Here is a 15,419-nt window from a genome sequence, read left to right on the forward strand (position 1 = left end):
AGAAGCACCACTACCTCAGTCAGCTGCCAGCACTATGCCGAGCAACAAGTGAACGATGCATAACGTGTGCTAAAAATAATGCTCGGTCTGCACCACGGCCCCTGCCAGGCGTCCAGAGGGTGGGAGCAACCCCCTTCGAAGATTTAGAGGTAGACGTCACAGATGTGCAGCCGAGTAGGGGGTTCAGATATCTCCTAGTAATAGTATGCACATACTCTGGGTGGGTCGAAGCCTTCCCGACCAGGACAGAGCAAAGCCGGGAAGTACCTAAAGTTGTCTTGCGGGAGATCATGCCCCGGTTCAGCCTGCCATTAACAATCAATAGTGACAGTGGACCTGCATCTGTGGCAGACATTGTACAGGTCTTGACCAAATCTCTCAACATCACCTGGAGACTCCACACCGCTTACCAGCCCCAAAGTTCAGGGAAAGGGGTTTTCGGGAGACTATGGAGTCAGGATGAACCCCAGCAAGTTGAGAACCCTATGTGAATTGGAATGGCCTACCTTTGTCAGGTGGCCTTCAGAAGGGACATTGGATGTCCCAATGATTCATCGAGTATGGCGAGTCGTAACAGGAGAACCAGGACACCCTGACTAGTTTCTGTACATTGACTCCTGGCTAGGAATTGCTCAGACGCTTCCCCTCTGGGTGTGATTCGCTTGCAATAGGGACAGGCCAGGGTCTTAATCGCCTCATCCAAGTGACCTAAAGAAAATCAGCAAAAGCCCCAGTCTCCACAAATCCTAGCCGGAGATCCCAAGGACGACTCTAAGAAACCACAGGCCATGGCAGACCTCGTAGAATCCCTCTTCCAGACTCATCGGCCAACCTGGGAAGACTGCCAACAGTTACTCTGCACCCTGTTTAACACAGAAGAAAGGAGGAGAATAATGAAAGGTGCATGGCAATACCTGGAAGAGCACGCACCAGCGGGAGTCATCAACCCTGCTGCCTGGGCTAATACAGCTGCACCCGAAGAGCGCCCAGCGTGGGACTTCACCACAACCGAGGGACAGGCCCACATCCGCCAGTACCAGGAGGCAGGGAATCTAGGCAGGAGCTAAGAAACCCATGAACATGACTAAGGTATCCTCGGTCACTCAACAACCAGGGGAGTCCCCCGGGGACCACTACGAAAGACTATCTGAAGCCTACAGGGTATACACTCCATTTGACCCCAAGGCACAGGAAAGCCAACAGATGGTAAACACCTCCTTCGTGGCTCAGGCTGCCCCAGACATCAGAAAAAAAAACTTCAGGAACTAAGGATTTTGCCAGGTTGAATATCACCCAATTAATAGAGCTTGCCAATAAGGTGTACATGAACAGGGAGGTCACAGCCGAATGGGAAGCCGACAAAAAGGTGAAAAAGAAAGACTCCTCACCACTGCCCTGAAAGAAAAGCACAACACAAAGACGGGGAAACCCCAACCACCAAAAGGGGGGAAGCCCAGAACCCCCTTGGCAAGGGATCAATGTGCCTACTGTAAAGAGAAAGGGCATTGGAAAATGAATGTCCCAACCAGGGAAAGGCTCAAAAGCCCAGCCACTACAAGGAAGAACCCCCAAGAGGAGGACCCCATAAGCCTTGCAGGAATGGACTCAGAATGAGGGGGACCAGGCTCTTTCCTCCTTGTTCCCCATGAGCCCACGGTCAGAATGAAGGTAGGGGGCTAACCAGTGACTTTTATGGTTGATACTGGGGCCGAGCACTCTGTTGTCACCGGGATGCAGGCGATACAATAGCCCTTTTGCCAGGCTCACCAGTGTGAACTTGGGGGCCACAGGTCTGACATGAATTCCTTTATCTGCCTGATTGCCCCATCCTTCTCCTGGGCTGAGACATATTCTCCAAGTTTGGGGCTCCGATAACCTTTGAGCCCACTGGACACACTAACCTCCAATTGAACCCAAGGCAAGAGGAGACGGGGTCTCTGAACAGTAGAGCAAATGAATCGCACCCTCAAGGGAACCTTAGCAAAGTTTTGTCAGGAGACTAACTTCCATGGCCGGATCTGCTACCCCTAGCTCTCCTGCGTGCTCGCTGCATGCCCGGGACATCAGGTTTATGGACAGCCTCTCCCGTGCTTGGGAAGCCTTCCAGGAAACTTGCATCAGGTTGGAGATAAAGGGATAAAGGAGCAGCTTCAGGCCCTGGAGGCCACCCTAAACACCTTTGAGAGGGCCCCAATCTCCTTAGGGTCTCAGGTACACTCCTTCCAGACAGGGGACTCAGTTTGGGTCAAAGATTGGAAGAAAGAAGAAAGCTCATCATTCAGATGAGGAGCCACACCAGTGGAGAGTCCAGCCAGACTTCATGAACCCAGTCCGGCTTCACCTTTGACGAGACCCCACTGACTGATGGACACCTGCTCACCGTGGTTCCTAGCTCTCATCAGTGTGATTTCCCTCATCTTGGGAGTAGGACTCTACACTGTTGCCCTTCCTGACTGGACTTTCCCCCAGAGGCTTCTACCTAAGGTCATAGATCCCACTTTTACTGGCCCTCTGCTGTCTACTCCTGAGCGCATTTCACCATGGTTTCCCTGGCCCCAGTCAGTCCTGGTCTTCTGCTACCTGGTGTGCTGTTGAGTTTATGATTAAGTCCGTGTTTGCCCCAAGCCTTACAGTCAACCCTGAGAGTCAAACAGAATGATGCCCTCTAAACTAGGTGTTTAAAGGGGCATCAAAGAGGGGAATGATAAGGGAAATCTGTGTCCTAAGATGGCCGACTGAGCCAGCAGGAGAGTCCCAGCCCCTGTCCCGGGGCTCTTCCGGGTTCTTCTCCCTGCCCCGCTTCGCGCACGTGCCAAAAGTGCCAAGTATGCAGATAAATTGCCCCCTTTGTTTGTGCTCAGGGATCAGACCTTTGGAGACCACTCTCCTCTGAGCCCACCGGCATTAAATAAACCTCCTATCCTCCAAGATCTCCGGGTGCTGCTTGTTTCTTCCATCGGGTGATCTAGTCCAGGTTCCGTAACAGACATAGAGAATCACGACATACCAGAAGCAGGAGAATAACATAGGCAGTGGACCGACTATTACCGAATGTTAAAGCTTACTGTAAAAGCCCCAACAATCAAGATGGTATGGTAGTGGTGAACATAGACAAATCCATCAGTGGAACAGAGCAGACCCACACAAATATAGTTAACTTGTCTTTGACAAAAGAGCAAAGACAATCCAATGGAGAAAGAATAGTGTTTTCAACAAATCCACATGTGAAAAACGAATCTAGACTCAGACCTTACACGTTTCACAAAAATTAACTCAAAATGGATTGTAGACCTAACTGTAAGAAGTAAAACTATATAACCCTAGAAGATAACAGGTGAAAATCTAGATGACCTTGGGCACAGCGATCACTTTTTAGACACAACACTAAGTGCACAATCCATGTAAGAAAAAGAAAATCAATGTTAACCTTCATTAAAATTAAATTAAAAAAAAAATCTGCTCCGTGAAAGGCACCATAAAGAGAATGGGAAGACAAGCCACAGACAGGGAGAAAATATTTGCAAGACATATATCTAATCGGTGTCCAAAACAACAGACCCCCAAATGGGAAGAGAACCACACTAGAAGAAAAAAAATGGTGGAGTGACTTGAAAATAATTTAGTTTAGCCTTCTCAAAGAAATTAAGGAAGGACAAACATTTATGGAAGGAGAAGGAAAATAAGTAAGAAAGTCAGATGGGAGGAAGACTTTAAACTATTTGAATAAGAGAGAAAACCCAGCGTACCTGATTGGCTCAGTTGGGTAAGCGGTTAAGCGTCTGCCTTGGGCTCAGGTCATGATCCCAGGGTCCTGGCCCGCCTTGGGCTCCCTGCTCAGTGGGGAGCCTGCTTCTCCTTCTCTCCCTCTCCCCCCTGCCTGTGCTCTCTCTCCTCTCTCTCTCTCTCAAATGAATAAGTAAAAATCTTAAAAAGGTTAACATAATAATAAATAAATAAATATTAAATAAATAAAATAAAAAAATAAAAATTAAAAATAAACAGTTAATTTTTATTTAAATTAGTGATTGCTTTTAGAACCTACCTGATGTCTTTTTATCTGCCAAAGCCAATGACAAAAGAGTCTATTTTGATGACTTCCATGTAAAAGAGGTGTTAATCAGTGTAATTTTCCCAATAAAGATCATTTTGCCTTTATAGCTTTTTCTTTGGCACAGGTATCCCCTGCTTCTCAAAAGTTCACCTTACACCACTTCCCTCTTATGAAAGACCTTAGTCTTTCAACCAATTTCAACATTAGTACCTGTTTTCGTTAGCTGAAAGAAATTTGGAGAGGATTTTTGTTGTTGTTGCTTGCATTTAGGAGAAAAGGTGAAAAGCGCAGAGCATGGAGCCTGGTTTTCCAGCCAGCTCGCGGAGGTGGCGCCACCCAGCGCCTTCCCCGGGAACTGCATGCGCCACCATTTCACGGATGCAGGACCAACTTGGAGCTGCCAGGTCCCCGTCCCACGTCCGCGTCCCTCTGCCTGGGGGCTTTCTCTGTCTCTAGCATCCATCTCCACATCCAGCCTCCAGAGCTCCGATTTGGGTCTGTGAGCCTCTGGGTTTGAGCTCCAGCTATTTTGCGTCTCCCTTTGCAAGATGTGCCCCAAGCCTCCAAAAGCCTAAGAGAGGTGATTTTTTTTTTGCATCTGGGATGCTCAAAAATTGTTAAGTTGATTAGCCTAAGTTAATGGGAATTGCTTCTTCACTTTGGGCCATTAGGAAAGGTTTTGTAGGAAGGCTCTACTTTCAGATGGAGAGAAGACCCGTATTTGCACGTAATCCTTAAGGCACGTTTACAAACATGGGCACCTCACTGTTTCTATAACTGCTTTCAAGGTCAAGCCCGTTCCTTTTATGCATGGCTACACTGGAGGCTCTTCCTTCTCCCTGACCCTCCTTGGTGAGCCTTGCTTCTGCTCCACAGGGAAAGCTGAATCAGGCCAGTTCAGATTTCACCAGATAAATCCAGTGATTCCTTCACTTCAGGCTTCCTTTGGCGGCTCTCTTGTTCTGTTGGGAAGATCGGCAGTCCACGTGCTCTTTTGTGTTTCCGCGTGGGTCACTTCCGTGCTCCTGCAGAACCCATAGAAACATTTGCATCTTTCCCCAATTTTTATTTTGAAAGATGTCAAACTTACCAAAAATTTGAAAGCGCAGTACGATGAGCATGCATATGCTCCCACCACCATTCACCTATTGTTAACAGTTTGCTATATTTTCTTTCTCTCTCCATTCTTTTCCCCCTGCGGAAACTCTTGAAAATAAGTTAGAAACAGCACACTTTAGTTCGGCATGAATCTCCCAAGAGTGAGGGCATTCTCCGGTGCAACCACTATGCCATGATCATGCCCAAGAATACAGTAATATCACCTGGCATACAGCCCGCATTCCGATGTCTCCAGCGGGATCTCCGTTTGGATCCCCCTGGACTAGAATGAAAGGTGTCAAGTGAAAATGGCTCATTTGAGAGGTAATATGACGACACCAGAAGAGGGGTGAGGAAGTGAGAGAGGGAGAGGAGGGAGAGGAGGGACCCCAGAAAGGTAATCCCACTGGGAACTCTGGGAAGCATTATAGAGCCTCGAGCTCCCGAGCCCTTCCAAACGGTGAGCACCAGCAACTACCTGTTGTTGGAGGGCTGCTCGCAGGGGGCATTCGTGTCCTGGCACTTCCCGCCCATGGTCACAGGCTGCAGTGCCAGTGAGCAGAGAAAGCCCTCGGGCAGAGGGACGTGGACACGGCAGCTGCAGGTTGGTCCTGTATCCCAAACTTCCCAGCCTGAGGAAATGGGGAAAACTCTTCCCTTCTTCCTTCCTGGGTTCTTTGGCTGGTCTAATAATTAAATTGACCTAAGACGGATTATCAGGAGAAAAACAAACTTAGTTTCATACGTACAGGTGCTCCTAGAAATATGGGACTCAAGGAAGTAACCAAAGCAGGCAGCTTCTATACCTTTTAGACAAGAAAACAATAAATTTTGAAGAATTAACAAGACAAAGGAGTTTGGGCTTGGGCTAGCAAATTACTGAAAATGTCCCCATGTCTGTTTCTACAACAGGCTCAGCCCTGAATTTCTTATCTCTGGTGGGAAGGATGCCCCCTGGAGGGTACCCTTGACATGTGGAATTTATTTCCTGCAGGGGGACAGAGGAGGGACAGAGTGTTCTTGCACAGGCCATTTCTTTATATATATATATATATATTTTTATTATGTTAATCACCATACATTACATCATTAGTTTTGATGTAGTGTTCCATGGCATAGACCATTTGTTAAGTGATTTTAATTCAAAGTAATCAATTTACGAAAGTGGCATATTTTGGGGTGGACTGCCTCAAACCCATCATGTTCACATTTGAAGGCACTCAGTCGACAGTCACCTGGTTTCCAGAGGGTGGTTCCCTGCTGTGGCACATGACCTCTGCCACCAGGGCTTGAACAATTAAATAATACCACATTTTGGCATTATGCGGACAGTATTCTGTGTGTGTGTGAGGCCCTGCTGTAGAACAGACTTTCCATGGGGAAGAGACCCTTCACATGGGCAGATCGACCCAGGCCCTGAGGCTCCTTGGTCGAATAGCTCTAACTTCAGGTAGGGCCAGACTGTAGGAGGATGACTTCTCCATCTTAGCCCCTTGCCTGAGGCCATGAGGGGGGTGGAGGTACCCCTCAGCTTACCCCCCTTGGCAGAATGGGGAGCCCCCTGGGACAATGGCAGTGGTAGCGTTTTGCAGAATGGAGCTGATGGAGAGGGGTGGGCTGCCACCCCCCTCACGCGCAGCCTGACCTGGGGTGATCCAAGGGGCTCTGGGCAGTTGGGAGGGTTGGCTCTTCCAAGATGCCCCAAGGAGAGGCCAACCCCAGGTCCCTGGTTTTACTTACCCAGGGTGGCCGCTGACAGGCTTGTGACACGGTCTGGAAAATGGAAAGAAGCATCATTTTTATCATGAGGGGAACTGCTTTGAGGAGCCACATTTGGCAGGTACCGGTGGATTTTCTCCTCCCATCTGGGTCACCCATGTCCCAGCTCACACCCAGGTGTGCACACCAGTGCCTCCACTTAATGCCACGGCACGCGATCCATCAAAAATTCCAACGGCCGCATTGGCTTGCCGCAAGTCCCAGGGTCACCGATGGGGCCACCCCAACACTGTTTTGCCTCCGCTGCTGGCCATCTGGGCTCACGGGACTTCCAGCCATAGTGGTATCCCGCCTCTGCCCTTGGGACCATCCTGGGTGAAACAGCTGTTGATAACTGTCTTCTTTGTAAGATAAGTGAACACGGGAACTCCCTTGGTGCGGAGCTGTTCCCCGATCCCCCACAGCTGGGCACCTTACTCCCGATGGCACGTCTGTCGTTATCGGTCCACTGCCCCTCTCCAGTACCCTGCCCTATGCTCTTACCGCGGGGGACACACACCCCAGGCTAATGCACGCCAGTGCGGACCCCATACCACAGGCCTCAATCTACGTTGCTAACATATGGTGCCCCAGATATTACAGACTCTGTTCAAGGTTCCTGTTCACTTCGCGCCCATATGAGCATGGGAGGGAGAACATAGCATATGGTGGATTTTTCAGGGGCCCACGGTTTTCAAGGCGCAGGTAAAGGCCTCCTTAAAGGATTGCTATTTAAGTTATAATCAGGCAAATGGCCCCCCCACCAAAGTGCATGAATGGGTCTCTCCTGCCTCAGGCCATGGTTCTATTAAGTTCTGGACTGGTAGGTCTTAAAAGACTATAAGCTGCCACGGGTGCCCCCCTGTTAATTTCCAAGGGAGACATAAAAGGATTCCATGTCTATGGAGATTCTATTTTTCTATTTACCTCCTCACCCACCATGTAGCCCTCTGTCCCACCCAGGCTCCCACTGTTTGCTCCCATGCCCCCCAGAGGACAGTCCCCGCTAGACACTGTCCGTGTCTGTGCTCTCCCGCATACTGTCCTCCTCCCTCCACTGCTGACTATCAGGTACTTCCCTTAACGTCACCCTCTCTCACAAATCACCGCGGAGACTGGCTGACCAGGTTGTGCTGTGGAACTCAAGCCTCCCTTCGCCCCTCCATCCCACCATATTGTGACGCCCTTTCTCATGGACCCGCTGCCACTCACTGGCTCCCTCCTCACTCTGGGATCTCCACCCCCACCCTGCCGGCATCCTTCTGCCAACAGCAGGCGCGTGCCTCATCTAGCTCAGGATGGTTCATCGAGCGCAGGTAGATTCCTCGGGAAGGGGCATTGCCTGTTCCAAAGAGGATGGCATGGCAGCCCAAACTTGCAGAGGTCAAAGGGCAAATGTCTGAGACTTTAATCTCTCGCACGACGGAGACACCCCAAGCCTCTTAAATCAAGGACAAGGCTCATTCGTTAAAATGGTGTAGCTCTTGACTTCGCCCCCGGCGAAGTGTTTGCAAAATTGTTGGAACCTCCTATTACACGTATGGGAAGGACATGGGTCGAGTCACCCCACGACTGACTTGCTGTACCTAAAGCAATTTTCACTGGCTTCATTCTGCATCACTCCAGGCTCCGAACGTTTCCCAGGATGTCATGGATTTATTTTCATACTCGCCAAGTGGGCCACCTGGCTCTGCGATGTGCATCAGGGGGTCATAATTACTATCCTGAGAAGAGACCCATGCTGTGATTTTCTTAAATGCTATGGATGAATGGCGACCAGATCTCATACTCTACAGGTGTCTTGCATTTCCGAGGTCTCAACTACCGAAATCTCCCTGGTGATCTCCACGCATTCCCTGAGTATACCTAATGTCAACAGTGGTGCTAAAGCATGATGGGGCCAACTGCATTAAACACACTTTATTCTATTTTATTATTATCCTTTTAAAAGTAATCTCTACACCCGACGTGGGGCTCAAACTCATGGCCCCGACATCAGGAGTCACATGCTACACCAACTGAGCCTGCCCGGCACCCCAAACATATTTTAAATTTTGGTAAGCTGATAATTTAACACCCACACAATAGGAATTAGGTGCTCCTCAGTAAACCTGGGCTCATCCAAAAGCATGTCGAGGCTCTAAATAGCTCCAGGCCACATGCTCTACTAGTCATAGTGAACACAGGACCACGTTCAGGGGAGCCAGCCAATCCCAAGCCTGCTCACCTGCCTCGCCTGATCCTTTCCAGAAAGCCACAATATAGGCTGTCTGTGCCCACCGCTCCGCTCTTAGTGTGGTTTCAGCCCCAGTGCTTCTTCCGAGTGCCCCGAGCGGCAGGTTGTGTGCTCTTCCTCCACTGTGAGTATGGAAAGACCTTTAAACTCTCGGGCTCTCTCTCCCCATCTGTGGTCTGCGTCTTTGATTTCAGTTTCAGTCATTGTTGCTGGGCTGCTTTTCAAATGCAGTTTCCAATACCTCGCTGCAACAGTTGAGATCACTCTCTTCTCGCTCCTACCCACGATGGATAGCCTGAGGCATTTACATTTTTTGCTACTCAGGTGGCTTTAAGCTGACATCTCTCGGGACTTGAATTAGCTTTTCCCTAACTACTAGTGAAGCATAATGTCCTTTATCTCTGTGGACGATGGGCTTACTCTTCTGTGCAATGCATTCTTCTCAACATGTCTGAAAACTATTTGTCTTTTTCTGGTCAATTTCTAAGAGCTCTCGGAGGCTATAAATATCAGCTCCCTTTCATCCACTTGATAAATATTTTCCAAATTTATCGTTTGCCTATTAACTCTGATAAGAGTGAACTTCACCATGCAAAGTTTTAATGTGTGTATGTTCAACTACGTTAATTTCTTCTTTCATAGCATTTGATTTTCTGGTCTACTTAACAAAGTCTTCTCACGCACAAGACTGGAGTTTCTTGTAAGTATTTTTCTTCTCCCTTTTTATACTTCATATTGTTTATGTATCTAGAATTATTTACACATATGGTGTAAGAAGGGAAATCCAATCCTATTTTCTTTGAGGTGGATAGGCGTTTATTCCAGTATCATGTGTTAAATAATTCATTACTCTCCTCTGGATTATACCCCCCTGTTAATCATATCTTAAATTCTCATATAAATAAAACCTAATTCTGAATTTTCTACTCTGCTCCACGAGAAGTTTTATGTAACCTTATACCAATACAATTTTTTTACTTTTTATTTATTTAAAATCAGTTTAATTAACACAACCTGTATTATTAATTTCAGAGGTAGAGGTCAGTGATTCATCAGTTGCATAGAACACCCAGTGCTCATCACATCACGTGCCCTCAATGCCCATCACCCAGTTACCCCATCCCCCGCCCCCCTCCCCTCCAGCAACCCTCAGTTTTTTCCCTAGAGTTAAGGGTCTCTTATGGTTTGTCTCCCTCTCTGATTTCTTCTTATTTAATTTTCCTTCCTATACTCTATGTTCATCTGTTTTGTTTCTTAAATTCCACATATGAGTGAAACCATATGATAATTATCTTTCTCTGATTGATTTTCTCTGATTCTGCTTAGCATAATACCCTCTAGTTCCATCCACACTGTTGCAAATGGCAAGATTTCATTCTTTTTGATGGATGAGTACAATATGATTATTTAGGTAATTGTGGCTTTGTAATAAGTTGTGAGGTCCAGTCAAGAAAGTGTCCATCACTGATACTTTCTATGAATTTTCTTTTCAGGAATTTTCTCTCTGGCATTAATTTTTTTTTACATACACCAGAAAAATTTGTATATGATTTTAAAAATTGGACTTTTGGGGGAATTTGAATTATAATTGCTTGGGTATATGCATTATTTTATGGGAATTTAAATTTTAATAAACTGTCCAAAAATTTGCATACATTTTCACTTGTTCAGATATTATTTTACACCTTCAAAGATGTTTTCCATAGAAGTTCCATCACTCTTGTTAAATTTAGTCCTAAGTATTTTGAGGTTGTTATGATTAGAATGCAGGTGATATTTTGCTCATTTCCATTTTGTGGTGCTTTGGTGCAAGTTTTGTGTATTTGTCTTGTACCCAGTCAATGACAGAAGTCTCTAGGTGTATTCTAGTATATTCTTTTCTTTTGTATTATATTTGCATCCTTTAGGACAATTATACTATAGTTAGTGATTTCTAAAGTATGTCTATTTTCACAGTATGACACCTTTTTTATTATCAGAGTTTAGTTAAATGACTGTAGCATTTTGTAGTACAGAAAATAACTGGTTTTTGGAAAATTCACACTACTTCTTTTAAAATAACTTATGTATACATTTCTAGTTTATTGATGTAATTGATAGGTAACCTTGTGTAAATTCAAGGCAGTGTGATGATTCGATATACATATGTGTTGCAAAATGATTGCTACGGTAAGGTTATTTACTACATCTACCACCTCACGCAGTTACTTTTGGGGGAGGGGTTGTGAGACCTTTTAAAATTTACTATCTTGGGGCGCCTGGGTGGCTCAGTTGGTTAAGCGACTGCCTTCGGCTCAGGTCATGATCCTGGAGTCCCGGGATCGAGTCCCGCATCGGGCTCCCTGCTCGGCGGGGAGTCTGCTTCTCCCTCTTCCGCTCCCCCGTCTTGTGCTCTTTCTCTCTCTCACTCTCTCTCTCAAATAAATAAATAGAATCTTTAAAAAAAAATAAAATAAAATTTACTATCTTGGCAATTTTCAAGTGTACAATACAGTATGATTAACTAGAGTCACCATGCTGTTTTGATCCTCAGAACTTATTTACTCGACAAAATAAAGTTTGTGCCCTTTGACCACATTTACCCATTGTCCCCCACATAGCTCTAGCCTGGCAACCACCAATCTACTCTCTGCTTCTGTTAAGTTCGGTGTTTTTAAGAGTCTACATACTATATTGGAAATTAAACTGAGGAAATTTTAAATATTTATGTGTTGTGTCAATAAAAAAATAATAAGCCTATGACATATTAACGTGAAAAGTACATTTTATGAAAAATAAAAATATTTTCCAAAACAAAAACCCATTAGGGACAAGAGTGATACTGTTTGATATTTTTGAAAATCGAATGAGTAGCCAAAGAGAAGACAACTGGAATATCAAATCTGCTTCTGCATTCCATCTGGTACAACATCCCACGCTGTGTAAACCTCTGCAAAACTCCACTGTATACATATGAGATAGTGAGGATGAAAAAGGAAAACAGTATCTTGGTATCATGAAGATAGTCTTTTTCTTATGCCTCAAAAAGGGATTTTAGGGGCCTCCGTGGGGCCTGCGACTACACTTTGAGAACCATTGTTTTGAAGTTCAGATGAAGCCAACTTCCTTGGGTCCCTGGCCACCAGAGCTCTTCAATATTTGAAATTAGCAGGTATGTTATAGTGAATATAAATAATGTGAGAAAAGGAAAGAAAAGTGGTGGGAAAAGGCTACACAGTGCTTGATGTCCATTACCATGAGGATAAGAAAGTCTGCACCAGTGACATAGGGCAGGGTTCATGAGAGAGCCTTGTTCTGACACAGTTGGTGGTTGAGATTGAACCAGCTAACTTGGTGTGATGCCTTGCCTTAAGAGTCTGGATTAAGAATGTGAATGTAAATTAAGATAATTGTGATCTTGGATTTTGCATAGATTATGGAAGGGACCAATTGGAAAAATCCCAGGGAAGAATGTCCTTGTGTTCTTAAAACCCTTAGCCTGGGACCCATTGCTTTAGCCATGGGGAAGTACATAATTGGTTTATCTGGAATGAGTTGCTCACCTCATAACCAATAATTGTGTCTAAAGACACAGGCTCTGTATACTCCAACTCTGTAAATTGAAACTCCTTATGACAAAGCAGGTCACGTTTCTCTTACGGAATCCATACGTACAAGGAATTACCTTGCTCTCCAAACACATTTCTTTGCAATCGGAAAACCACAAGGATGGGAGCAGCAGTTGCTCAAAGATAGGGAACCAGAGGGACACCTGGGTGGCTCAGTCGGTTAAGTGTCTGCCTTCAGCTCAGGTCATGATCTCAGGGTCCTGGGATCGAGTCCCGCATCGGGCTCCCTGCTCAGCGGGGAGTCTGCTTGTCCCTCTGCTGCTCCCCCTGCTTGTGCGCGCGCGCTCTCTCTCTCTGACAGATAAATAAATAAAAACCTAAAAAAAAAAAAAAAGATAGGGAACCAGAATGCATGAAGGAAAGTTATGGTGCTATTCCAGGCAGTTGTGACAAAAGTCACAAAGATGCCAAGTGTTAGGTTAAGTCTCCCCTTGCCAGAGAATCATTTCTGCCGGTTGGTTAGAGTATGTCTAAAGCTCTTTTATGACTGGAGAGGAATAGCATCTACAATGAATTGTCCTTAGTTTCATGCTAAGTAGATTAAGCTTACTCTACCAATCAAGACATGGGAACTGATTTTTATCGAGTATCTAAAAGTTGGTTACATTTTGGAAAAATCATCTCTGAAACAGTTTGCATTGAAATCACAAATTTAACATCACTGATGAGACAAACTGCAGAAAAAAACATGCAAGAGCAATGATTGTAAAAATGTTATTACTAGACCAACACCTAGATTTCCTTCAAAAAAGTTTGGAGCTCTGGAGTGTATCTGAAAGCTTGCCACATTCAGGGGAAAGCTTGGCCGGTGAATCGAGCTAATGTTGGTCGATTAGAGCCCTCAGAGTGGTAGTTCCTAGAATCCCCAACCCCCCTGGCCTGCGGCAGGTAGCTGTGAGGATGGAAATGAGAGGTCTGGAAGGGTTTGTTGGATCCAGGGTGGTCAGTATCAATGTTCTGTGTTTCGATGGTAGGTTGCTGCTTCCGTCTGCTGCCTGCAAATACAGAGGCTCTTGCCATTGTTTTATACCCCAAAGGGTATAAATCTTAATGTGGATTCCAGGAGATTTCAAGGAGCCATCTCTGCTTTTGGAGGCATTCAAAAACACTGTTTTCTAGGGCATGAGTTTGTGGGAGGGGCTAGCATCATTCAGTTCATTTTGTACTTAGCCACACAAAAGGGATGCTGAGGCAGTGACATCATCAGTAGTTTAGCTAAACTCCCAGCAAAGCCATACATTAAAAACCCACAGCTGACATCCTACTCAATGTTGGAAGGCTGAAAGCATTCCTCCTGAGATCAGGAGCAAGATAGGACACCCATTCCCACCACCGCTATTCAACATTATACTGGACCCTCTAGTCAGAGCCATGAGACAAGCAACAGAAACAAAGGGCATCCAAATTGGAAAGGATGAGGGAAAACTATTCTCAATCACAGATGACTTGACCTTACGTACAGCAAATCCCAAAGGGCTCATAAGGAAACTCCTAGAGCTAATAAACGAGCTCAGCAAATTTACAAGGAGCAAGGCGAACACACAGAGATCAGTTGTGCTTCTACACATCGGTAGTGAACTCTCCCAAAGGAGATTTTTTGAAAGGTTCAGAGTTTTTGTTGGGGATGACAAGAATGTCCTGTGTCGTTAGTGGTGATGGTTGTACAACACTGTGTATCTATTTAGTGCCATTGGACTGTGTAGTTATGCATGGTCAAGAGGACATTGTTATGCAGATTTTGTCACAGTTAAGACATAATCTATAGAAAGATAATCATAGATATCGTAATGTCTACTAATTATATGGAGCAGAGATCCACAAAGTGAGCACGGCTCACTGCACGTATAGCCCCCAAGCTAAAAATGACTTAGACATTTTTTTTAATGGCTGAAAAACCCAAAGGACGAATAATATTTCAGGACACTTGAAAATTATGGGAATTCCAACTTTCAGTATTCAGAAGTAAAATGTTTTGGAACCAAACAATTAGCGGGATTTGGATGACTGATTTATCCTTAGTTAGGGCCCTGATATGGTTGCCTCTCCTCAGGTGATTCAAATCCAAGCCACTGATCACCGAAATGACCTCTTTTTTTTATGGTAAACCTTTACTTTCTACACACTTTAGAAAGTGCCCATGCCTTTGCCTTCCTTATAGGTTTTAGTATTTTTGCACCCTGGTGTCTCATGAAGGGACTTGCCTTTTAGAGGTTCCATTTACTAGTGTTATGGGATCCACAGGATTTATTCTCCTCTCTTCCACACTGTGAAGCTCTTTCTGTACTTGAGCATCGGACCACTGACTCGTCACTTGTGTGGCCACTGGTGGATCCATTGTTCCTGTACTTGGCACACTTCCTGTCCATACACCTGCCACCATCCTTCCCACCTGGCGCCCTTTCAGAGCTGCTGGGCTTGCCTCAATGTCCCGCTTGCACAAATAGACACATTCAGAGCTCTACTCTATCACCTGCCATGGATATAAAAGAAGAAAAAATAGTCATGTCCATTCACCTTCCCTCACTTATTAAAACCGGTGACAAACTCAACATATTTTATTTGTGTTCATCCTGCTTTTATATTTCAACCGCCTTTTCCTAACCTTTATATTAATTTTCTGTTTTTCACTGTAATTATGAACTCGTAGCTTTTCATAGAATCAACTTCT

The sequence above is a fragment of the Mirounga leonina genome, unplaced genomic scaffold (genome assembly GCF_011800145.1).
Source record: "Mirounga leonina isolate KUSES-001 unplaced genomic scaffold, KU_Mleo_1.0 Mir_175, whole genome shotgun sequence".
Classification (NCBI taxonomy): Eukaryota; Metazoa; Chordata; class Mammalia; order Carnivora; family Phocidae; genus Mirounga; species Mirounga leonina.